Consider the following 27,811-nt stretch of genomic DNA (forward strand, 5'->3'; position numbering starts at 1 on the left):
TGCCATATTACTTTGGGGCCTCATGGTTGCCGACATATGCAGGAAAACAAGTCCCTGGCTCAAGTACTTTCAAGGCATTCAAAGACAAAATGCTCTCCATGTTCCGCCTATATACGCTCACGGAAGAACAAAAAGTAGAGATCCTGAAGGGACAATTAACCGGCCCAGCACTGAGGGAGGTAGAAGCATGGGAGGATACGGAGAAGAAGAGTGCAGATTGTATACTCCAGAAATTAAGGAACATATTTGAATGCAGAACGGTAGCAGAACTAAAGAGCCGTCTGTACGCAAGAAAGCAACGACCAGGTGAATCTCTACGGGAGTTTGCACTAGGCCTACAGGAAGCCTTGAGAGCTGTACGAACACTAGATCCACTGTATGCCGGACTGACCGATGACACCCTAATAAAATTTATTTATGGAAGGAGCACAAGGTGAAGCAATTCGGTCACAATTACGAATGTGGAAACGCCAAAAACCGGACAGTTCCTTCTCTGCATTTAAAGAAGATGTTCTACAGATCTTAGGAATGAATCAGGGCAACGAGGCTGAAGACGACGAGACACCAAGGAAAGTGGACGAAGAAAGCCTCCAGAGCATCCCTTCGTACAAGAATGTAGACACCACTACCCGAGCCGGGGCAGTCCTTCAGCAGGCACAGGCCCCAACAGGGCCAGACCCTATCGAAACCCTTAACCGACAGATGTCAGAAATGACGCTCAGCCTGTCTCGGATGAGCCAGAAGCTGGAAGAACTCGGCAAAGAACCAAGTGGAAGCCGACGCATAGAAGGGCGTCAAGACCGCGGTGGAAGACGCCACCCTCGATGGGAGGTCACGAGGGAGTCAGGCCGAAGGCCTACCGATCGGTTTGACCCACAGGGTCGACCGATTTGTAGGGGATGTCACCAGAGCGGACACATCGAACGGAACTGCCCACTTGACCCTTTAAACGGGGGGACCCCGAGGCGAGGGACCGACCCTCGGGAGGAGAACCACTGACAGGTCCGCCATCGCGGGATTGGTGGCCCCAGTATGTAGGAGAGTGCCCTCACCTGAACATCCGCATCAATGGGATCGAGATACCAGCTCTCTTGGATACAGGCTCACAAGTCTCTACAATCCGATTCACGGAGTTCCTCCAACACTGGGACGAAGCTACCATTGTGTCCCCACCCACTACATGGCTCCACTTGCTAGCCAGCAATGGACAACCCATCGCCTTCCAAGGCTACTGGGAAGTAGGAAACGCCGCCCTGACCCGCCAAGGATACCTCATCACCACGGCGCCCAGCGCACACTTGCCACCCGTGATCCTAGGCATGAACATTCTGCGAAACTGTCCAGAGGAACTAGTAGAAGCCCTGCGACACGAGATGAAGACCGCGACCCCTAAGGAGCGAAAGGCCCTGCAACAGACCGTCAAAGTACTAGAGGGCCGAAGGAAATTCATTAATGGTCAGGGTGAGATTGGAAAAGCCCGAATCACCGACCGCCAACCTGTTCTGTTGAAACCGAATTCGGAGCAAGTGGTGTGGTGCAAAACGAGAATTGGTCCGGGGGGAAGAAACTACGAGGCTCTGGTGGAACCCTGTGACCGGGACGGACAACAGCCGTTCGCTGTGGCGAGGACACTAGCCAAGGTGGTACACGGGAGGGTACCAGTCCGTCTTCTGAACCCACACTCGTATGCCATCAGACTCTACAAGTATTGTCCGGTGGCGAAGGTCAGTTGGATCGACTTCCAAGACATCGTGAGACAGGGGGTAACCATGGCTCAATCAGGAGCGGCAGACGGCGAAAAGTCGGCGGCTGAGGAAGAACCCCCATGGTGGGCCGAGATCCAGATTGGCGATGTTGACACCCCCACTGACCAAAGAGATGGAATATTACAGCTGGTGCGACGCAACGTTGCTGCATTCAGCCAACACCCTTCGGATTTTGGTCAAGCGGATGAAGTGTATCATCACATTCCCACCGGGACAACCCCTCCTATCAAGGAACGCCACCGACCCCTCCCCCCAACTATGTACCAGCCAGTGAGGAACATGATTGCGGAAATGAAAGAGGCTGGAGTCATCCGTGAAAGCCACAGCCCATGGGCCGCTCCACTGGTGATAGTGAAGAAGAAGGACGGTAGCCTGCGCTTCTGCGTAGATTATCGCAGGCTCAATGCTGCAACCCACAAGCACGCCTATCCGCTTCCCCGAATCGAAGAATCTCTGACAGCCTTGAAGACGGCGGCGTATTTCTCCACACTGGACCTCACCAGCGGCTACTGGCAGGTCCAAATGGCCCCTGAAGACATTGAGAAGACGGCCTTCACTACGCCAATGGGCTTATTCGAATTCCTAAGGATGCCATTTGGACTCTGCAACGCCCCGGCCACCTTCCAACGTGTCATGGAGCATTGTCTCGGACACCGCAACTTCGAGATGGTCCTGCTGTACCTCGACGATGTGATAATCTTCTCCAGAAACTACGAGGACCATCTGCGACATTTGGAAGAAGTGTTCCAACAGTTGATCCACTGCGGCCTGAAGCTTAAACCGAGCAAATGTCACCTGCTCAAGCCCAAGGTCCAGTATCTGGGGCATGTCGTCAGCGCTGAGGGCGTGATGCCCGATCCGGAGAAGATCAGAGTCGTTCAGGACTGGCCAGTCCCCAAGACCGTCAGAGATGTCCGAAGCTATTTGGGATTTGTGGGGTACTATCAACGCTTCATTGAACAATTTGCCGCAGTGGCAGCCCCGTTGCACGAATTACTCAGAGGCCAATCGGGTCATGAGCGAAGAGGGTCGTCCCTGGTATGTTGGGGAGAGGAACAGCAGCGAGCCTTTCATCGGTTGAAGACGTCCTTAATCGAAGCCCCGTTGTTGGCCTATCCCGATTATGAACAACCATTTCAAGTTTACACAGATGCTAGTCACCGGGGTTTAGGGGCCGTACTCTCCCAGGTGCAGGACGGGCGGGAAAGAGTGATTGCATACGCCAGCCGGGGCCTCCGCAAGACCGAGCGTAACTGTGAGAATTACAGCGCATTTAAGCTAGAGTTACTCGCCCTCATCTGGGCCGTCACCGAGAAGTTTAAACACTATCTGGCCGCCACGCCGTTCGTCATCATGACGGACAATAACCCGCTGGCACATCTGTCCACTGCTAAGCTCGGAGCCCTGGAACAGAGATGGGTATCCCGATTAGCAAATTTCCAGTACAACGTATCCTACCGAAGTGGGAAGTCCAACGGGAACGCCGATGCCCTCTCCCGATTACCCACCGTGGACATTACAGAGGAAAATAGAGATGTGGATGAGGATGTCGAAACCCCGGTGTTTAAAGTCTCTCGAAAGGGACGAACGGTCACGTCAGACCCCCTATCCGTCACCGGACCTCCACGAGTGGAGAATGCCCTACTGGATGCTCCCACAGTCGACTGGCGCGAGAAGCAGCGGAAGAATCCAGTGCTGAGGGAACTTGTGGCCTTGTTGCACCAGCGGCGCCCATTGACCCGGGCCCAACGGGATAAAGCCGACCCGGAATTAATAAAGTTACTACGGCATAGGGACCGCATTCACTTGGAGGAGGGGATCCTAGTGCGTACCAGCATAGATCCAAGTACCCACCAACCAGTCACTCAGGTGGTTGTATCCAAAGATCAAGCTGCTCTTCTGCTCACGGCCTACCATGACAAGTCCGGGCACTTTGGCACACAAAAGACTGAAGCTATCCTACGCACACTGTATTTCTGGGTGGGCATGCGAGAAGATGTAGAAAGATGGTGCCGTGACTGTGTTCCATGCACAAGGAAAAGGCAGGCCGACATTACCCAAAAGGATCCTCTGCATCCCATTAAGAGTCAACATCCACTACAAATTGTTGCCCTGGACCACGTGAAATTGGAGCCGAGCACCAATGGATATCTGTATGCCCTTACAATAACGGATCATTACAGTAAATTCCTAGTAGCCGTCCCGGCCAAAGACCTCACTGCAAAAACCACTGCTGAACTGTTTTTGAAGCACTTTGCCAGGCCCTATGGGTATCCAGACTGCATCTTGACCGACCAAGGCCCTGCCTTTGAGTCGCAGTTGTTTCACGGACTGTGTTCCTACTACGGCTGTCGGAAAGCTCGGACCACAGCCTATCACCCACAGGGGAATGGATTGTGCGAAAGAGCTAACCAGACCCTCATCGGGATGCTCCGGAGCCTGGTGGCAGAAGATCGCACCAAGTGGCCGACCGTACTCCCCGAATTAACCTATCTTTACAACAACACTGAACATTGCTCTACCGGCTTCACACCGTACTACCTCATGTTCGGCCGACGGGGCAAATTACCCCAGGACCTGGAATTGACCCCTGCTGTGGTCCCTCCCATCGACCCAAAGACCGACTGGGTCCGTGAGCACCAGCGGAGGATAGAAGCTGCCCGAGAAATTGTAATAAAAAGAATTGAGCATGCCCAGCAGCGCCAAGAGATAAACTACAATGCCCACATCCGACCGGAGGCACTGAAGACTGGGGACCTTGTCTGGAAGAAACGGAATCACCGTACCAGCAAGCTTGACGCTATGTGGGAAAGTTGCCCGTACGTCGTGATCAGTGTTCCTGAGGGCGACCGATACACCTACAAGATCCGTAAGGGCCCGGAAGGTCCAGTCAGCGTGGTACCAAGAGACCAACTCAAGCTCTGTACCGTAGAGTTACCAATGAGAAGCGCAGATCCACCTGTGGCAGAGGGACGGGAGACCCTAGGGGGCATACCCTTACACGATCCCATGGAGCTCTTAGTGTTTATGGGTGGACTACCACCACCGCATTCAGCCCCACCCATAACGCCAAACCCGGTGTTCAATGGGCCTGCTGAAGACCAGGATCGGCCTAGCCTAATTACCGCTCCTGACGAGAGCGACATCCCTGGGGTTGAGACCAGAAGGTCAGGACGCAGCACCCAGGGCGTCCCGCCTTTAAGGTATAGGGAGTAAACTGTTAACCGTTTCCACTGTATACTTATATCCGATTTGTTTACACCTGTTTATTGTTATGCTTAAATTGAGATTTATATTAGAGACTTTGGCTTGCTGCCATAGGCGTGAGGACACGCAAGATTTTAGCTGGGGTGCATGTGATACCCTGAAACTGCAGCCCAAATCAACTGTGGCACTACAGGTGCCAGCATGACTTTAATAAAAGTAAAATGTTTGCTGGAGTTGCATAAGCACTGTGCCAGCAGCCTACAGCTTGCAGCACAGAAGGAGTTAACAGCACAGCTCATAGCAATACAGATCAGTCTGCAAAATGCAAAGGGCATGACTCACCCATTTGCAAACTAAGAGCGGGAAATCCCAGATAGAATGTGGTCCTAGGAATGCAAAGTTATAAAAGGGTTGTCCTGCAGCTGCCTGCAGAACAGTGAGCTGAGGAGAGTGAGCAGGCAGTGAGGAGACTGAGAGAACAGTGAGCTGAGGTGATCGGGGCAGAGGCGGGAAGACGGAGAGAGAGAGGACCGCGGTGTGAGGGGAACGAAGAGAGCGCGCCCACCCGCCAGACTCGCTGCTGCCTGCCACGGCCGGAGCAAAGGAACAACACCGCGTACAAGAGAGGGAGGTGGCTCAGGTCACAGAGGCTTCCTGACACCTGCCCAACATCAAAGACGCCACGGCACAAGGGCTCGAGATCCGGAAGGGGGGAGATCGCGTGGGAAGAGGATTCCCCTAACAACAGTCATACGGGAGAGACTGCAGTGACTGGGAGCACGGCTGCAGACAGCAGGAGCAACAAATATACCGCAGGTACTCTCACTTATCCCCAATATCCCAGCTATCCGGGTTACAGGAACCCCAAGTACAGAAGTACTGTACCTGGGTCTTCATAGATGTTTCCATGTAAAGTAGAGGGTTATCATTAACTGCCGCCTGTCAGAAAGGGGGACGCCCCTAACCCTAAACAGCTCCGTCAAAGACTCTCCCTATGTAATAGCGCCTCCTAACGGGTCCATGTTATGACCTTCACACTTATACTGCACCCGGTTGTTACAGCACAGTTCAACAAAAGGTAACAGGACTGTGCAAACCCCTGTTCTTACTGTGCAAACCCCTGTTCTTACTGTGCAAACCCCTGTTCTTACTGTGCAAGCCAGAACTGGTCTGTTTACTAGTTTATATCACTGGATGATAATTGACTTACCTTTCTGTGGATACAAATGCGGTTGGTACCGTGAATCATTACTGCTGTTCTGTATTATGGAGAAAGTGGTTTTGCATGCCTGTTTACAACTGTTTACCTTGCGTCCACTGACGCCACCTTAGAAGTCCTCTGTTTCAGTATAAGCAGTCTATTAGAGAGACATTGGCCGCAAACGCCCCTGGGGCGCAGGAACTGAACGTTACGGTCCAGCATATAACGCCCCCCTCGTGGACAGTTTAGGGAGGGCTCCCGCGTTACTGCCAGGACATACTTTACCCTAATAGGACATTATCCTCCAAATGATTGGTAGTACGGGTGAAGTATTTGATTGTTTGATTTGGTCAAAGTTATACCTTCGAGGTGTTAAAACTGTGAATGTTGTTATAAGACAGGGAAAGACTCAGGTTATTGTAATAATGTTCAACCTATGCAACTGTGTTTAATGAAAATTGAGTTACAGCGGTGACTGATATCGTCAGTGCAATAAATGGTTGTCACCGTCTCCATGTGTCGTGGTCCTTGAGCACATTGGGTTTGGGTTGCCCTTCCGGGGTTCTCCTGGTCCTTCTGCCCCAGCCTTACAGGTGAGGAGAAGAATAGACGCTGGCCAAGACATCGTTGAAGAGTGGATACGGCCGATTACGAGACCGACAGAGTTTCAGGTACGAACCCTTTTATAGAGATATTACATGTGTGTGTGTCACACCATGATAGACAGCAGCGCTTCAGCAAGACCGACAGCTCCATGTCTCACCCGCCTCTGGGACCCGCTGCTCCATGTCCCCACAGTAACACATTACATTACATTTTACACAGCCCCCTCGCCCCCCATTTTACACACACATTACATTACACACACACCCATATTACACGCAGTAGCACATTACATTACACCCCCCCATATTACACGCAGTAGCACATTACATTACACCCCTCATATTACACACAGTGGCACATTACACTACACCCCCCCCATATTACACGCAGTAGCACATTACATTACACCCCCCCATATTAAACGCAGTAGCACATTACATTACACCCGCCCCCATATTACACGCAGTAGCACACTACATTACACGCCCCCATATTACACGCAGTAGCACATTACATTACATTACACCCCTCCATATTACACACAGTGGCACATTACACTACACCCCCAATAACCACCAGCAGACACAGTACACACCTGGTTTGTTGCTCCCTGAGTCCCTCCTGTAAAGAGCAGGGAGTGTGTGGTGGGGGAGGTAGCACAGGGCAGACACATCCAGGAGCAGGAAGGCTGGGCTGTGTCATGGTTGTGTCTATGTTGCCTTCGTGCTAAGGACCTGGACGTGACAAAACGAGAGGGCAGGAGAGCACTTCCGCCCTTACAGCATCTAAATGTCTCCTTCGTTCTCCGATCGTTTGGGGCAAATTTATTTCTCTATGCAGCATTGGACCCTCGCGGGCTCGCTTCGCTCGCCACGCATCGGGCTCGGTGTCTCGCTCCGCTTCGCTCGCCACACTTTACTATTCCAAATAGATTGTGACATGGACCCAGGGGGTTATGGGAAAGGTCCTTAGCGCGAAGAGAATCTAGACGCTACCGCTGTGTCATGCTGCCTACTGTACTGTTAGTGTGGTGGGCGGGGCCAGCCACTGAGATGCAGAGGTCATGTGCTCCCCTGTAAACTACGGGTGGCTGCTGTGCACAGTCTTCACATCCTGCTGCAGCACAGAGCTCTCACAGGACACAGTCTGCCTCTCCCCTGCTGGCCTCGCCCCCCGCATTTCCGGACTTGCGCATGCGCAGTCCGAATTTACGGGACAGAGACTTGAAAATCGGGAGGGTTGACAAGGTATGCGGGGCAGCGGGAGGCTCATGCAAAAATCATGAGCCTCCCGCTGAATGCGGGAGGGTAGGCAAGCCTGCTTCACACTGCTCACACTGACAGTACTGTGCAGATTGTAGCACAGTATCAATGTCACCTACATGGTGCTGACATCTGCTCTGTACTACACGCTGCCTACACTAACAATCATACTGTGCTATAATGGGTCTGGTTCATAGCGTCGACCACACTTAGCTCGACAGTGTCTAGGTGGACCCCTATTGGTCGACAGTGACTAAGTCGACACCCAAAATAGGTTGACACAAGCATTAGGTCGACATGACAAAAGGTCGACATGATGTTTTTTAAAACATGAGGTTACAATAAAAGTGTAGCACAGAACAGTTACAGTTGATAGATGAGTGGGCGCTAGGACATCTCTCTGATGACATCATCACCTTTATTTCTGTCAGTATAGTTCTTGGTTGCATATACCACAGATCAGGGATGCCTACCCTCCCGCATTTAGCGGGAGGCTCACGTTTTTAACATGAGCCTCCCGCTGCCCCGCAAAAGCTCCGGGTCCTCCCGGTTTTTCATCCTACTCCCTGAAAGTGCGGACTGCGCATGCGCGAGTCCGGATTGCCAGGGGGCGGACCTGCACGGCAACATCATGAAGGGGAAGTCATTATTTAAATGCTGGCCGCCCATACCCACAACCACGCGGTGGCTCTCATTTAAATTACATGACGCCCACATCATGATGCTGCCCGTGCAAGCCCCGCCCCTGTCATTCCGGACATGTGCAGTCCGCATTCTCTCGACGTCGGTGTGGTCTGGCCACCGCGGAGTTAAGGGTTGCTGTGGCTTTGCCAGGAAGCCGTACTCCCCTGCTCTAGCGCTGTGGCTGTACTTCAAGCTCCTCCGTGTATTCTGTACAGCGAGAGGAGGCGGGCTGCAGCTGACACCAGCCAGCAGCAGCTGGTCTTGGGATGAGAGAACTGAGGCGGGGGTGCCCTCAGGTGGATCAGGCACAGCAGCGATGGAGCCCAGCCATGACTGGGGAAGGAGCAGAGAAACCCTTACAGGAAAAAAGGTTAGAGGTGTGTGTGTGTGTGTGTACCAGGTGTGCACAGGAATCTGAGGAGTGAGGACAGCTATGGGCACCTGATTTATGTGGAGGCATGGGTAACTAAGTGCAGGGACTCGGGCTAGGGAGTCAGGACCCAGCAGAGCTGTGGACCTCCCCCTCTTGCTGCTGCTGTCTTTCACTTTAAACTCCTGCAACTCAGAGTCCCCTGTTTTCATTTGCCCACTTGAAGCCCCACCTCCTTTCACTGCACAGCTGTCAGTTGGCAATGTGAGTCTGCAGCTCACTGATACCCCTTTTCCACTAGCTCAAAAAACATGGGTAAATGCACTGGGGCGCGCATTTACCCGTGTTTTTTGCGAGTGGAAATGGCTCCTGGTAAGCTGTGCAGTGTAAACGGAAGCCGTGTCGATGTGACACGGCTCCTGTTCACAGTGTATGGAAGGGCGGCGCTGGGAGATCATGTGATCTCCCAGCGCCGCCCCTGCCGCATCACCAGCAGCGTCACCAACCCGGCAATATGCCGGGTTGGTGAGTGCAGTGGCAAAGGGGGCTCTGATGCGGGTCGCAGCCGAGTAGCACCCGTGTCAGGCTCCCGGCTGCGACCCGCATCACTAGTGAAAAAAAAGGGGTATGAATAACACCTTGTAAGTCTGAGCTGGCTTGAGGAGGGGAGCTTATGGATATGTTCTGTGGTGCCCCCTCTTTGAGAGGTGCTTTCCCTCCTCCTATTGCTGCTACTTTCTGCTGGCAGTTTCTTTACTTTTTACTTAGTTCTAAAAAACAGATCGTACGCAGAATTCCCATATGCACTGCCCTGGTTATTGGTCTGTGCAGCAGCTGTCTCCATTCCTGGGTACCCCTCTCTGTGAGTCTGTGTCCCCACCCCCTGACAGCAACACACACAGTCACAGGCAATGCTCGAAGTGGGACGGTATACACTGGTATGGCATACCGGCACTTCAAGCACTGACCGCTGAAGACCCCTGCCGCCGCTATCATTCCAAATTTAGCGCTATTCAAGAGCCAATTGGAGCTCTCGAACCGGCAGCCAGTGAGGAGCGGCCACTCCTGATTGGCTGCTGGTCCGCAACAGATTTGAAATGATAGGCGGACTGGATGCAGGGGGAGGCACCAGAGTTGCACTGAAGGCCACAGCAGTCGTCGCCGTCGACCACATCCTCATCTGTTCCGCCACCGACGACGACCACAGCCTCCTCCACACCACCGCTGCAGCTAACCACAGCCTCCTCCTCGGTACCGCCGCCGCCAACCACAGCCTCCTCCTCCTCCACACCATTGCTGCAGCTGACCACAGCCTCCTCCTTGGTACCACCGCCGCCAATCACAGCCTCCTCCTCGTCCGCACCACTGTCCATTAGGTAATCTTAACCTGCTGCCTTTCTCTCTCCCTACTGTATGTATTTCCTGTCCCTCTCTCTGTCACTCTCACTGTTCCTGCTGTCACTTTCCCTGTCCCTCTGTCATCTCTCTGTCCCTATGTCCCTGCTGTCACTCTCCCTGTCCCTGCTGTCACTCAATTTTGTCTCATTCCGTGTGGCGTAATGTGAATTTTGGCTCATTCCATGTGGCGTAATGAGAATTTTGGCTCATTCTGTGTGGCGTAATGTGATTTTTGGCTCATTCCATGTGGTGTAATGTGAATTTTGGCTCATTCCATGTGGCATAATGAGAATTTTGGCTCATTCTGTGTGGGGTATTGTGAATTTTGGCTCATTCCATGTGGCGTAATGTGAATTTTGGCTCATTCCATGTGGCGTATTGTGAATTTTGGCTCATTCCATGTGGCGTATTGTGAATTTTGGCTCATTCCATGTGGCATAATGAGAATTTTGGCTCATTCTGTGTGGCGTAATGGGATTTTTGGCTCATTCTGTGTGGCGTAATGTGAATTTTGGCTCATACTGTGTGGCATAATGTGAAAGGGGCACCAGTACTAGATAGTATAAGAGGTCCTACTATTAAGGGTATACGGCGTGGTACAGTACACTTAAGGACATGCCCCCTTTTGAGAGGCCACACCCCATTTTCCAATGCGGCCTTTTCTACACCCTCACTTAAAAATTTCTACTTCCACCACTGGTCACAGGAGAATGGGCCGCATGAGAGGCAGAAGAATTATCTTTGAAATGTTAAGTGCTACAGGAAGAAAAGTAAATGTGGGGCTCTAAACCTCTTGCTAAGAAATACATTGTTAAAATATAATGAATGCTTCATTTGCATACAGTGTGTGGGGTCCTAAACAGAAAGGATTGCAATGGGAAGGTCCACCTCCAAATCAGGCCCAGAGTGTTCCGGACCTCAGCTACATCAATTTGTCTGATGTCTGAATCTCGTGTCTGGAGAGACACCCATACACAAACCCCCCAGGCAGCATGCTGCACTTAGGGCAGTGATGGCTAACCTTGACACTCCAGCTGTTGTTGAACTACACATCCCAGCATGCCCTGCATCAGTTTTAGCATGGCCAAATAGCAAAAATGTAGCAGGGCATGCTGGGATGTGTAGTTCAACAACAGCTGGAGTGTCGAGGTCAGCCATCACTGACTTAGGGGGTCATTCCTAAATGAAATTTAGTACAGCTACGATCATTCACACTGACATGCAGGGGGACGCCCAGCACAGGGCTATCCCGCACCGCATGTCAGTGCCCCCCCCCCCAAAGACGTGCAAAGGCATCGCATAACGGCGATGCCTTTGCACTTCAAGAGTAGCTTTAGCGTGCTGGCCGGGAGCTACTCATCGATCCCCGGCCCACAGCGGCTGCGTGTGACGTCACGCAGCCTCTCCGGCCAGCCCCCATTCGGTCCGGCCACACCTGCGTTGGCCGGACCACGCCCACGAAAGGAGCATGTGCAGTTCTGACCCGATCGCACTGCTGCAATAAACTGCAACGTGCGATCGGGTCAGAATGACCCCCTTAGTACTTTAGATTTCACCTGCCACTGCAGGACACACCCCTTAGTGGCACTAAATACGCCCATAGGTGGAGCTAGATACACCCTTTGGGCGGAGCATGACACACCCTCTCATCGGTGCGGTGCATTCTACTACCAGCTAAAATCTCCCTCAAACTAGTTTTCAAAAGTAGGCAAGTATGCCACAGCTCCAGTATCTGGACTCAGAGCAGACAACCTCACTGGTTAGGATTGTCCCTCTGCCCTTCACTCTCCAAATCTGGCACCACCAGGATCAGGTCACCTGCCCTGTTGTGCCCACACAGGGTGTACCGCCTCATTCTCTCCTGCTTCCAGCTTTATTCCATACTCACAGGAGGCCAGTTACTGCAAAAACATGTTCCTCTCAGCTGTTAAAGTGGACATCCACACTACTAATATGAATCTCCCTTTTCCTCTGAGTAGATGTTTTATTTCATTGTCCACAAAGACCAGATTGCTCTAACCAAGAACACTGTAGAGTGGAGTAGAGGGGCGCTAACATCAGAGCCATCTTAACAGCATTGTAGGCCCTGGGCAAAGCAATGCACTGGGGCCCATATTCACAGGAAAAAAATCATAAAAATTATAACTTGCCCTCCTGTATTCCACCATCTCTCCACATGCTTCTGTGGAGATGTGCCCTGTATTGCAGGGCACATCGATGCTGCAGCGGTGGAGTGCAGGGGATCTACGTCCCCTCCAGTGTGCGGCGGTGGCTGGCGCTGGGGAGGTATGTTTGTCCCCAGTGCCGGCCAAAGTAGTGGCGCAGAAGCGGTGATTGACAGCACCGCGGCAGCGGCGCTTCAAACTTGGCGCCAATTCGGCAGCCAATTGGAAGCGCCGCCCCCGGCATTTCAAATCCGGCACCCTCCGTGAGCCAATCTGGGCTCTGTTGTTGTAGTTAGCGTAGTGCTGTACACTAGGCTAGGCCCTGCATGGTAATGTGGTTCTTATCCCCTTACAGGGACCTGTAAGCGAGGAAGGAGAAGTTCAGCGTGCAAGATTTGTGACGGTGAGAAACATCTCTGTCCGTGTGTCCCTTTTGGTGTGTGTTTGTTCCTATCTATCGTCCTTCCTTCAGGACGAACGGTGAACCTTGCACACTGGTGCACGGTTGAATTTACCCCTGGTCCGAGAGTACCGATAGGTGAAATTCGGGCTCTGAGGCCAAGTGCCGAGGATGACCTTCACCTAGTCCAAAAGCTCTATTTACCTTGGTTTTGGAGGGCGTTTCGGTCCGCAGTTAGGAGGAACGTCACTCAACCATCTCCTTCCCCCTAGGTCGTCGTAACTGGGCGCCTGGTAAGTAATGAGTCTACACCTGCATGACAGCAGGCACTACACCGCACCACCACTCTCACATTTCCATACAGTAAATGGCTATCAGCACTCTAATTGGTAGATAGCTCCAGTCATCCTCCGATCAGCATGCTGACAGCAATTTACCATCTGGCTGCAGGCTGGGGGCAGGTAGAGAATGCTGCCTCGCCACTCTGATTGTGTGACCACTGCTCAGAGGTCCCTAGAATTGTGAGGCCCTTGAGCAGTTTCCCATAGTGCCTATACATTAATGACTAACATTAATCACTATCAGAATAGTAAACTTTGATAAGGTAGATTTAAAAAATAGGATTTTAATTACCTACCGGTAATTCCTTTTCTCGTAGTCTGTAGATGATACTGGGGACCCATTTAGTACCATGGGGTATAGACGGGTCCACTAGGAGCCATGGGCACTTTAAGAATTTGATAGTGTGGGCTGGCTCCTCCCCCTATGCCCCTCCTACTATACTCAGTCTAGGAAACTGTGTCCGAGGAGACGAACATACTTTGAGAGAAGGATAAAAGGATAGTGGTGAGATTCCGAACCAGCACACACAAACAAGAGGAAAGCGATGCTAACCAAACTTGAAACAGCAACAGCTGAACAAACCAGAATACTTAACCAAGTAACAGTGCAGGAAGAACGAAGCACCCTGCGGGCGCCCAGTATCCTCTACGGACTACGAGAATACGATTTACCAGTAGGTAATTAAAATCCTATTTTCTCTTACGTCCTAGAGGACACTGGGGATGCACTTAGTACCATGGGGAATTACCAAAGCTCCCAAACTGGGTGGGAGAGTGCTGAGGTTCCTGCAGAACTGATTGACCAAATTGAAGGTCCTCAGAGGCCAACGTATCGAACTTGTAGAACTTTGCAAACGTGTTCGAACCTGACCAAGTAGCTGCTCGACAGAGCTGTAAGGCTGAGACACCCCCCGAGCAGCCGCCAAAGAAGAACCCACCGACCTAATCGAGTGGGCCTGTACAGATTTAGGAACCGACAATCCTGCAGTGGAATAAGGATGCCTGATCCAGCGTACAATTGACTGTTTTGAAGCAGGACACCCGATCTTATTGGGATCGTAAAGAACAAACAGCGAGTCCGATTTCCTGTGACGAGCTGTTATCTTCACATACACCTTCAAAGCCTTCACAACATCCAAAGACTTTGAAGTAACAGAGGTGTCGGTAACAACTGGAACCACAATGGGTTGGTTGATGTGAAACACAGATACCACCTTAGGAAGACATTGCTGATGAGTCCTGAGTTCAGCTCTGTCCTCTTGGAAAATTAAATAGGGGCTTTTGTGAGACAACGCCCCCAGCTCCGACACACATCTTGCTGAAGCCAAGACCAACAGTGTGACAGTCTTCCACGTAAGAAATTTTACGTCTACCTCCTGTAACGGTTCAAACCAGTCCGATTGGAGGAACTGCAGCACCAAATTCAGATAACAAGGTGCCATGGGAGACACAAAGGGAAGCTGGATGTGCAGAACCACTTTCAAAAATGTCTGGACCTCAGGAAGAGAAGCCAATTGTTCCTGAAAGTTAATGGACAAGGCCGAAATCTGGACTTTTATGGAGCCCAAACGTAGGCCCACATCCACACCCAACTGCAGAAAATGTCCCAGATGAAATTCCACCACAGAATATTTCTTCCAAATACGGTGGTAATGTTTAGACCTTACACCCTTCCTGGCTTGGATCATAGTCGAGATGACCGTGTCAGGGATGCCTCTCCTGGCTAGAATCAGCGGTTCAACATCCATGCCGTCAAACGTAGCCGTGTTAAGTCTTGATAGACGAACGGGCCCTGTTGCAGAAGATCCTCTCGAAGATGTAGAGGTCACGGATCTTCCAGGAGCATCTCCAGAAGGTCCATGTACCAGTCCCTTCTTGGCCAGTCCAGAGCAATGAGAATTGCTTGAACCTTTTCCCTTTTTAATCTTTTCAAAATTCTTGGGATCAGCGGAAGTGGAGGGAACACGTACATCATCTGATATACCCATGGAGTTGTCAGGGCGTCCACAGCCTGTGGGTTTCTCGACCTGGAACAATACAGCTTGAACTTCTTGTTGAGATGAGAGGCCATCATGTCGATTTGTGGACATCCCGATCGACGTGTCAAGCACCTGAACACCTCCGGGTGAAGGCCCCACTCCCTCGGGTGCAGGTCATGTCTGCTGAGGAAGTCTGCTTCCCAGTTGTCTACTCCCAGAATGAAGAACGCCGACAACGCCACAGCATATTTTTCTGCCCAGGGGAGAATTCTTGATGCCTCTGACATTGCTGCTCAGATTTTCGTTCCGCCCTGTCGGTTTATGTACGTCACTGCCGTCACATTGTCTAACTGAACCTGAATGGCCCGATCTTGAAGAAGATATGAGGCCTGCAGAAGGGCATTGTATATAGCCCTGAGTTCCAGAATGTTGATTGGAAGGATGACTTCCTGACTTGACCATCTTCCTTGAAACTGCACCCCCTGGGTGACTACTCCCCAACCTCTGAGGCTTGTGTCTGTGGTTAGCAGAATCCAATTCTGAATCCCGAACCGTCGGTCCTCGATTAGGTGAGAAGTCTGTAGCCACCACAGAAGGGAGATCCTGGCCTTTGGCGACAGACGGATCCTATGGTGCATGTGAAGATGTGATACAGACCATTTGTCCAACAGATCGAGCTGGAAGGGTCTTGCATGAAACCTGCCGTACTGAAGAGCCTCGTAAGAGGCCACCATTTTCCCCAGAAGGTGAATGCATAGATGCACCGATATCCGGGTTGGCTTCAGGACATCCCGAACCATCGACTGGATTACCAATGCCTTTTCCAACGGAAGAAAAACTTTCTGCGACTCTGTATTCAGTGTCATTCCCAGAAATGGGAGACTCCGAGTTGGCTCTAAGTGAGATTTAGAAAGATTTAGAATCCACCCGTGATCCAGGAGTATTTTGGTTGTGAGACCAATGCTATCCAACAACCTTTCCCTGAACGGTGCCTTTCTCAGAACATTGTCCAGTTATGGAATTATGGTCACTCCCTGCTTGCGAGGGAGAAACATCATCTCTGTCATCACCTTGGTGAACACCCTCAGTGCCGTGGAGAGACCAAATGGCAGGGCCTGGAACTGGTAGTGACAGTTCTGCAGTGCAAACCGTAGATAAGCCTGGTGAGACGGCCAGATCGGAATGTTAAGGAACGCATCCTTGATAACCAGAGACACTAGGAATTCCCCCTCCTCCAGACCTGAGAAAACCGCTCTCAGAGACTCCATCTTGAATTTGAACACTCATAAGTACGGGTTCAACGATTTTAGATTTCAAATTGGCCTTACCGAACCGTCCGGTTTCGGTACTACAAACAAGTTGGAATAATGGCCCTCATTCCGAGTTGTTCGCTCGCAAGCTGCTTTTAGCAGCTTTGCACACGCTAAGCCGCCGCCTACTGGGAGTGAATCTTAGCTTATCAAAATTGCGAACGAAAGATTAGCAGAATTGCGAATAGACACTTCTTAGCAGTTTCTGAGTAGCTCCAGACTTACTCGGCAACTGCGATCAGTTCAGTCAGTTTCGTTCCTGGTTTGACGTCACAAACACTCCCAGCGTTCGGCCAGACACTCCTCCGTTTCTCCAGCCACTCCCGCGTTTTTCCCAGAAACTGTAGCGTTTTTTCGCACACACCCATAAAACGGCCAGTTTCCGCCCAGAAACACCCACCTCCTGTCAATCACACAACGATCACCAGAACGAAGAAAAAACCTCGTAATGCCGTGAGTAAAATACCTAACTGCACAGCAAACTTACTTGGCGCAGTTGCACTGCGGACATTGCGCATGCGCATTAGCGACTAATCGCTCCGTTGTGAGAAAAATATAACGAACGAACAACTCGGAATGACCCCCAATATCCCTTGTTTTGGAGATGAGGTGGAACTAGAACAATGACCTGAGTCTGTACCAGTTTTTGAATGGCATCCTGTAAGGTTATACTTGCCTCTTGCGAAACTGGTATGCCTGATTTGAAGAATCTGTGAGGTGGGAGCTCCTGAAACTCCAGTCTGTAGCCCTGGGAAATATGATCTATGACCCAGGGATCCTGGCATTATGTTATCCAGACGTGACTGAAAAACTGTAGTCGGGCTCCCACCTGCCAGTCTTCCAAGCATTGCTGTCCACCGTCATGCTGAAGGCTTTGAGGAAGCAGAGCTAGAGCTCTGTTCCTGAGAACGGGCAGCTGCTGGTTTGCTTGCTTTACCTCTAGCGCCTCTGGTGGCTGTAGAAGAATCTCTGGTTTTGCTCTTAAACTTGCCAGTCCGAAAGGACTGTAGATTAGGTCCTGAGTAGGCCTTCCTGGCTGGGTGAGCTACAGAAGGAAGAAAGTGGACTTACCCGCAGTAGCTTTGGAGATCCATTTGTCTAGTTCATCTCTAAATAAGGCCTCTCCTGTGAAGGGTAGGCCTTCCAGGCCTTTCCAGGAGTCCGCATACGCAGTCCACTGGCATAGCCATAAGCCCCTTCGTGCTGACACTGCCATAGCAGTGGTGTGTGCATTAAGCAAACCTACTTCTTTTATGGCTTCCATCATAAAATTTGCATAGTCCTGTATATGTTGCAGGAGTAAAACAATCTCCCCCCTAGATAAGGAATCCAACCCCTCAATTAGGTTACCTGACCATTTAGCAATGGCTTTAGTAATCCACACACATGCTATAGTGGGTCTCTGGGCCATCCCAGCAGTCGAATACAAGGATTTGAGTGGGGTCTCAATTTTATGATCAGCCATGTCTTTCAGGGAGGCAGCACCAGGGACAGGCAACACTGTTTTCCGTGACAGCCTGGGTACTGATGCATCCACTATCTGTGGATTTTCCCATTTTTTTCTATCCTCAGGAGGAAAAGGAGAGGATGAGAGTAACCTTTTAGGGATCTGAAATTTCCTATCAGGATTAACCCATGGTTCTTAAAACAGGGTATTCAGTTCCTTTGATACAGGAAACGTGACTGAGGACTTCTTTTTTACATTAAAATAAGATTCCTCACACTCCTCTGTCACCTTATCAGGAATTTGCAGAACGTCTCTGATAGCATCTATAAGAGCCTCTATTCCCTGTGACAGAACAGCTCCCCCCCACCCCCGCCACCCCCCACCCCTTTGAGTCCACCTTCCCCTCCTCCATGTCTGACCCTTGATCATCCGAGTCAGACTGCAGGATATGGGACAGAGTACATTTTTGCGGACAAATGGCAGGGATCTGAGATGCTGGTTTGGGGACTGAGTCTCTGTTCATAAACTCATCCACAGATTGTCTTAAGTATTGCGTCTCAATTTAGTAGAAATATGGGAGATTATTCCTTTAATAAAATCCAGCCATGCTGGTTCAGCCCCGCTAGCCTGGCAATGTGCACTACACTGAGTACACAGTAGTGAGCCGCCTGGGAAAGAGGAACACTCTGCCGTACATGAAACACACTCTTTGCCTGACATATTGTAAATGTGACAGCACACACACACAATGGGGGTAATTCCAAGTTGATCGCAGCAGGAATTTTTTTAGCAGTTGGGCAAAACCATGTGCACTGCAGGGGAGGCAGATATAACATGTTCAGAGAGAGTTAGATTTGGGTGGGTTATTTTGTTTCTGTGCAGGGTAAATACTGGCTTCTTAATTTTTACACTGCAATTTAGATTGTAGATTGAACTCACCACACCCAAATCTAACTCTCTCTGCACATGTTAACTCTGCCTCCCCTGCAGTGCACATGGTTTTGCCCAACTGCTAAAAAAAATTCCTGCTGCGATCAACTTGGAATTACCCCTATTAAAAGGTTAAGAGCACAATTAACCCACAAAGAGCCCTTCCAGGGAGACAGAGATATTATGGAGCCAGCACACCGCACCCTTATCGCTAATGCCAAGCTTAGCCGGGTCGCAGAATAAGTACTCAGATTGGGGATTTAGTACACTAATAATTGCTCCCCTCCGTTATGACCCCCTGGTACCGCTGAGGTAATCTGGAGTCACTCCGGAGGAGCTGCGCATCCCTGTCAGTCAGCGTCTGTGTCCACTGCAGAGGGTAAATGGCGCTAGTGAGCTGCTGGATCCACTCATAGTGAAGTCCCGCCCCCTCAGAGGTGAGCGGTCTTCCCACTTATTTATTTTTTTATACTGGCTGAGGTAATTTAGTGCTTAAAATGGAGTCCTAACCATTTTAAGTCTGTGTTTGCCAGTGTGGGTACTGTGTACAGTGTACTGAGACTCAGTTCGCCTCCTCAGAAGCTGTGCGTCTGCACTGTGTACTGAGTCTGGAGACGCAGTCCGCCCCGGTTAGAAGCCGTGCATCTCTGTACCCTCATGCCGCCATAATGGCTGGCGACCCGCTCTTCACTCTTCTGGCTCTGTTAGGGGTGGTGGCGTGCTGCGGAAAAGTACCCTCGCCGTGGTGGGGCTTGCGAATAGTTCCCTTGGGAGCTAGTGTCCTGTCAGCGGGGAAGGGGACCATTAACCCTTCAAGAGGTTGGGCTGTCCGTCCCCCCCCAAGTCCCACGAAGCAGGCAGCCTGGTGCTATCCATCCCTGCCTGAAAATAAAAAACTGAAAAATAATTGCAGGAAACTCTTCAGGAGCTTCTATAAGCGTGACCGGCTCCTCCGGGCACATTTTCTAAACTGAGTCTGGTAGGAGGAGCATAGAGGGAGGAGCCAGCCCACACTATCAAATTCTTAAAGTGTCCATGGCTCCTTGAGTACCCGTCTATACCCCATGGTACTAAATGGATCTCCAGTATCCTCTAGGACGTAATAGAAACTGATTCTTTGTGAACAAATCTGTTCTTTCTACCAAGGAAATATAATATAATGAAATGTAGTCAATATTGTAAAGAAGAATGTACAGTATGTTTACTTTTCCTCCCTTTTCATTTATCAACGTATCTACATAAAAAAAAAAGAAAAAAATTGTCAGGGACATATAAATGACTCTAATCTACTGTGAAGAACATTCTGGGATGTGTCTCGTCTTTGGTTTCCATTAGAAATAATTAATCTACCGATATTGTATAGAATGCAGTTAGAATTAACTCATGAAGGATAATCATGTTATATTAATCTCCCTGAACAAATTCAGACAAAATATTTCAATTTGCCTTCCCTGGTGATTTTTTTTTAATAATCCGTTGCAAACTCTGAGTCTCAGTGCGCCTCAATTTATATCAGATAATATGACTAGAACATTACGGAAACTAATTTGTGAGCATTCATTTTAATATTTATTATCATAATCGGATGACAGAATAAGTCTTACATTTTCTGCCTTTTGAATAATACTGGACCAGTATATAGGAACAACTGAAGGAATAACAAGATAAAAAATGTCATTAATTTCCACCCAGTTATAGAGGTATAATGTCATGTATTAAGATAAAGAAACATGTAAGGGGGAAATTCAGTTTCGAGCAATGCTAGTGATATCGCATCTGAATGGCTATGGGGGATCATTCCGACCGGATCGCTCGCTGCAGTTTGTCGCAGCGATCGTATCGGAACTGTGCATGCGCCGGCGCCGCAGTGCTCCAGCGCATGGCAGCTTTCGTTACCTTGCGATCGCCTCTGAGACAGAGGCGGTCGCTAGGCGGGAGGGGGCTGAACTGCGGCGTTAAGCCGCCATTTAGGGGGAGCGGTCCGGCCAACACAGGCGTGGTCAGACCGTTGGGGGGGCGGGCCGTAGCGGCTGCGTGACGTCTCTCGCAGCTGCTGCGGCCAGCGGGAGCAACGAGCAACTCCCGGCCAGCTGCAGGAGCTGCGCTGGCCGGGAGTTACTCCTCAAATACAAAGGCATCGCCTCTGTGCGATGCTTTTGTATTTGTTTGGGGGGGGGGCGGCACTGACATGCGGGGCAGACGAGCCCTGTGCTGGGCGTCCCCCCGCATGTCTGAGTTTACGATCGTAGCTGTGCTAAATTTAGCACATATTTCCCATAGCAACCAATCAGATTGCCCATAGCAACCAATCAGATTACATTTATGTAGTACCTTCTAGAAGCTAATAGCTAGAATCTGATTGGTTGCAATGAGCAACATCTTCACTTTTAAAAACACACACTTTAGTAAATATACACCAGGACTGTGCCAAGACATTCTGCTGTCAGATTGGCCACTGAAAGGTCCCTCCCCTAATTCCTCAGACAAGCCACCTTGTGTAAGGAATTTACCTCTGTGCATGAGTTGTGTACAGGTTAGAGATAAATCTTGTATTATGTTAGACAAATGCATGAACACAGCGCTAGTGAGGTAGAATAATGTGTTCATAAATATATCATAATAAAATATTTATTTGAGCAAATACAATATACATGAACTTTGGGTTATCGTTAGAAGACAATGAAGATATAAAATGCATGTGATTGAAACAATGTTAAAATGACAGCAATCTCCTATGTACAGCTGAAAGGACACAAGGGTCAGCCTTGCAGCATGAATAGTATCTGATCACCGTCAGAAAATCAATAATGGAGCACAAAGTCAAGACCAGTAGTTAATCCCAAAATCAATTTCGACAACTTCACAGTAGTAAAAAATAGCTGGACGCTGCTAGGAAGTCATGTTTGTTTCCAGCAAACAGTGATCTGAAATGAATGTGGACTGCAAACCTTTCTCCATGGTAGATTGATAGATGTGAAAGGTTATGGGGAATATTCAATTGAAGTCGAAAGCCGCCGTCTGTCGAAAAGACGGCAGTTTTCGACTTTTTTAGGTAAGAATGGGTTCCGACCTATTCAATATAACCCAAAATTATCCGACAAGTCGAGGAATTCGACTTGTCGGAAAGAACGTGGATCTGCGGAATAGCTGCCGATCTGCGTGCCAAATCCGACCGGTTTTGGTCCCCTTTCCTACCATCTCAATCTGACTTTAAAAGCAGTCGGATTGAGATGAGGGAGCTGAGAGGAGGAGAAAGGGGGACCAGCGATACAGCAGCGTAGCAGGAGGATGTGTCACAGCCACCGCTCACAGTAGCGTCCACTCGGGTCCAGCAAGCGAGACCTCACATCCTCCTGCTAGGCTGCTGTAGCCGCTGCTCTCCCCCGTCTGCCCGCAGCTCTCCCCGGTCTCAGCTCCCGCATCTCAATTCGACTTTTTTTAAAGTCTGATTGAAATGGCATTGAATAGCCCTTGTCGGATCCATTCCGACAAATGAATGTCGGAATGGATCCGACTTCAATTGAATATACACCTATAGCAGCCCTTAGAATGCACTGTGTAAAAAGGCATTCCATTGAGACAAGGCTAATACAGCTTTGACAGACCTCAGTGGTGTTATGGTGGGGTCCAAACGTTATATTCTGGTGCAGTAAGTATGCAGTGCCGACAGGATCAAACTGGCCCACAAGTGTACAGGGGAAAGCCCTGTTGAGTCCCACTGCCTGAGGGCCCCATTCTCTAGGCGTTAGAAACTTGGTGGAGCAGGATCAAATTTGCATTCTTGGTTTGCTTCTATGGGAAGTACTCCAAGATTAGCCCTTCTGCCAATCAAAGTGAGTGGTCCTGACACACCCATGTCCCCTTCTTTATAAAGGTGCCCTGTTATTTACATATCATCTTTAATGATTGGCTGTCCCTCTGTGGTGACTGGCCCATATGCTTGGGCCTTTACCACTGCATTCATGCCCCAGTCGGACACTGGGTGTGGATTCTACATGGAACAGATAGAGGCTTGTCTTGCTCTGTGTGTATGAGTGCAGTGATGATCATCTTAGGAAAGGATGGTCACTATGGTGGCTAATCCCGAGATCGGGATCGGTGGGATCCCAGGATTTAGGCCCAAATATGGCCGGGATTGAGGGATCAGCGTTGAGCGTCCACAGGACGCTCAGACGCTGCCCGGCTTCCTGCTTCTGGGTCCCCAGCGCAGCGTGAGAGGTCACGCTGCGCTGTCAGCCGCTGCTGGGAGACGGCAGCAGCATTCACACGGTGTTTTCCTCTCGTCCGCCCCCGGTATATGGTGAGTTATATGTGCGGGGTGTGGCGAGGGGGCGGCCACCTAGGTAAAAGCCAATCCCGGGTATCCCGGGATTGGCCATTTTTCAATCCCGATACCCGGGATTGAAAAAATGTCCCAGGATTGGCTTCCCTAATGGTCACTAGCAAGAGGCTGAAGATTGGACTCCTCAAGATGGGGCAATGAGCGGCGATGCCTTTGTATTTGAGGAGTAAGTCCCGGCCAGCGTTGCTCCTGCGGCTGGCTGGGAGTTACTCATCGCTCCCGCTGGCCGCAGCGGCTGCATGACACGTCACGCAGCCGCCGCGGCCCGCTCCCCCCAACGGTCCGGCCACGCCTGCGTTGGCCGGACCGCTCCCCCTAAATGGCGGCTTAACGTCAGCGTTCAGCCCCCTCCCACCCAGCGACCGCCTCTGTCTCAGAGGGAATCGCTGGGCACCGACGACTGCCATGCACCGGTGCACTGCGGCGCCGGTGCATGCGCAATTCTGACCCGATCGCTGTGCTGCGACAAACTGCAGCGAGCGATCGGGTCGGAATGACCCCCTATATTTGTTCCCTTTAGGAATTTAGCATCTACACCCAGGCAGGGGTGTATCTAGGGGTCCAGGTGCCCCTGGCAAAGTTAGGGACTGGCGCCCCCCATATTTGAAGTAGGGAAGGTGCATGTGCAAAAAAGGGACATGATCTTGTGAGAAAGGGGCATGACCATACAATAGTTCCCCCAATTCAAATTACTCTACACAGTAGTAAGCCTTGTACACATTATGCCCACACAGTAGCAGTTCCCTTTACACATTATGCCCACACAGTAATTCTTCTAACACTGAGGAGACATCAGCAGTGCCTGGCCTGGCTGAGGAAGCAATGCAACCCAAGGCCAGGTAGTATAATCAAATAGTAGTGCAAAGAAGTGCAGTGCAGTGCACAACCCAGTGGTGCAAGTAGAAAAAAAATCTTAGTGGTACTGTGTGCGCACACCTTAGGTGCGCACACGCCAAAACATTGGTGTGGCCAATGAAAATGGGGGCATGATACACATATGACCCCAATAGTGCCAGATACACATATGCCCCACAGTGCCAGATAACACACATGCCCCCGCAGTGCCAGATACACACATGCCCCCATAGTGTCAGATACAGATATGCCCCCACAGTGCCAGATACACATATGACCACACAGTTCCAGATATGCCCCCACAGTGCCATATATGCCCTCATGTTGCCAGATATGCCCACACATTGCTATATAAACATGCCCCCACTGTGCCAGATATGCCCTCATAGTGCCAGATATGCCGCCATGGTGCCAGATACACATATGTCCCCACAGTGCCAGATAAGCCCCCACAGTCACATAGTCATAGTCCCCATCCCAGCACATAGCCATAGTCCCCTCCTAGTAAATAGCCATAGCCCCCTCCTCCCCAAGCAATAGCTGTAGTCCTCCAGCACATAGCCGTAGTCTCCACCTCTCCCAAAACAGTCATACAGTAGTCCCCAACCCCCTCCCATCACATAACAATAGTTCCCGACCAGCATAGATAGACATAGTCCCCCTCCCTGCACATAGCCCCTCACCTCCCCAAGCACATAGCCATAGTCCCCATCCGCCTCCCAGCACATAGCTGTAGTCCACCCTTAGCCCATAGTAGTAGTTTCCACCACTCCCAGCACACACATAGCCTCCCCACGCAGCACATAGCTCTAGTCCCCACCCCACAACATCCCAGTAGATAGCCGTAGTGTCTGGCAATACCTGCTGTGCCGAGCTGCATGGGATGGAGGGCGGAGGATCGCTCAGCAGGCAGGAGCTGGCGCCGGTGTCCAGCACTGTACCAAACTACGTTAAGAAACTGAAAATAAACTACAGCTTCCAGCAGCCCTTGCCGCCAGGAGCTCCCGACAGCAAGGGTTGCTGGGAGTTGTAGTATATTTTCAGTTTCTTCCCTGTAGTGCATTGCGGTGCCGGAAACCGGTGTCAGCTCCTGCCTGCTGAGCGATCCTCCGCCCTCCATCCCAGGCAATGCACAGGCAGCTCGGCAGAGCCGACCCTAGGCATAGACAAACTAGGCAAATGCCTAGGGCATTTGGTATGCCATGGGCACAAGCAGCTTCTGCTGATTAAAATGATATGCAGCATGCCTATATTCTGTATGTAGCATTTCGTATGCAGATACAGCCACAGTTGCACACAGAATATAGGCATGCCGCATATCATTTTAATCAGCAGAAGCTGCTTTTGCATCCTAGCTGCATTGCAATGCAAATAAGATGAATTTTCATTAACAAAAAAGGCTCCCGATGTTTGCAGACTCTGGACAGGCATCTCTTTCCGTATTGCGCATTGAGGCAAGATGTATGAGGACACATCTGTATCCAAGCAGAGGTCACAGTGTTAGCGGCTGTGTGAGTGGGTTGGTTGTGCAATAGTGGTCGGCATATGTGTAAGGGGCATTATGTGAGGCATTATGTGTATAAGGGCATTAATAAAGGTTGGCATAATGTGCAAGGCGCATTATGTTTATAAGGACATTAATAATGTGTGTCATATGTGTGAGAGGCATTACTGTGTGGTATGTGTATGAATGCATTAGTAATGTTTGGCATTATGTGTATAAGGTGCTCTACTGTGTGGCGTAACATATAGAAAGGGAACTACTGTGTGGTCTAATGTGAATAAAAAGCAATTCAGTGTGATGTAATGTGAATAAAGAGCACTACTATGAGGAGTAACGTTTATAAGGTAACGTGGTACTACTGTCTGATGTAACATGAATAAGAGACACTATCGCATGATAAAATGTGAATAAAGTTGCAGTACTGTGTGGTGTAATTTGAATTGGGGGAACTATTGTGTGGCCATGCCCCTTGGCAGCAAGAACACGCCCCTTTTTATTCCTATTTAAAACATTGGGGGTAGGAACAGCAAAATAAGGACTGCTATGGGTGAGGGGTGATGGTGCTGGGAAAGGGATGCAGGATCAGAGGCAGAACTAGCGGTGGTGCTAGGGGGCACCAGCCAAAATCTTGCCTAGGGCATCATATTGGTTTGGGCCGGCTCTGTAGCTCGGCACAGCAGGTATTGCCAGACACTATGGCTGAATGGGTTTCCACTCATTGGCCGAGGGTGGCACCGTCAGGCGGCGCCCCCTGCTCAGCTGGACCCAGGTATACAATTAATGGATTGCTGCAGAAAAGCGTTTATAATGAACAGGCTGATGAAGTTGGTGCAATGTTAAGCAGCAATGACTGATATACAGTACTCAGTAGTCCTAATCATGTTAAAACAGGGGGAAAATAAGTTTCCTCAGACCTTAATTTTATCCCAAGAAAGGATGATGAGTGGAACGCCTTCACTACTGTCATTTTTACAATGAAGATCCCAAATCCTGGAAATCACTATTTTTAACTGTCATTGAGCTAGCTGCTGAATACTTTATACTGTAGGCGTATCTCATAATTAGATTAATCAGTCGCTGTATACTAATTTGGCCCCTTAAAGAAGTTTCAGTTTATTTTTAAGACAAAAAAGTCAAGGCTCTGCTTTAAAGAGATTCTGTAGTGATGCTGACTCCAAAGTAAAACACAGTCTCTATCATGTATACAGTTTCTATAGTGGATGATGGATCTATATTGAAGCTGCCTCTGAGATATATATATAAATTCTTTTAGGAGGTATAAGTATCACCTCCTATGTTCCCTCTCAGTTATCCACTGGACTCTGAGAGGAACACATCATCATTTTTATGTACAGTAAGTAACAGATTTTTTCTCTTTTCACTGCCCTCATATACTAAGACCTGCAATATTGTTGCTAAAATCCTCATTGTGAGGTTTTAAACTTTATGATGTCTTTGTATCCTCATAATGTATATATTTTGTCATACTGGATGTAATTATGATGCTATATTTAACACTAAAAATACATCTAAAATTGCCCTTATATTAAATGACTATAAGCAGCTGTTTGTTATACGTACAGTACAACTCTGCAATTTCTTGTTATGTTTCTTGTCTCATTCAGAATATGCGCCTTATGCACTGTATAATCATTTAGATATTATAGAACATATAAATAGAATATTCATTTGAATATTGTCAATCATCTCATATTATATGCCATATGTGCTTTATACATTATATAATATTGTTTGAATTTACCATTTGAGCATATGAAACCGAGTGAGGATATATCTAAGTTGATGAACTATGTTTATTTTAATGTTCCCATGTTGAAATTCTGCAAATTAATAATTTTAGGCATATTATGCCCAGTGCTCTATATGCTGAAAGTTGATCATCATCCACTACAGTTCAGTGATAGATATTTGTTAATTTACCATTGGTATGTATGCCTTTTCTTCCCTCTACTTGCAGAGGTGTAGCTAGGTGCCATGGTATGTTTTGGCGCCCCCTCCCCTTTACTGAATCCGGTGCATGTTA

The sequence above is a fragment of the Pseudophryne corroboree genome, chromosome 9, assembly GCF_028390025.1.
Source record: "Pseudophryne corroboree isolate aPseCor3 chromosome 9, aPseCor3.hap2, whole genome shotgun sequence".
In the NCBI taxonomy this organism is placed as follows: Eukaryota; Metazoa; Chordata; class Amphibia; order Anura; family Myobatrachidae; genus Pseudophryne; species Pseudophryne corroboree.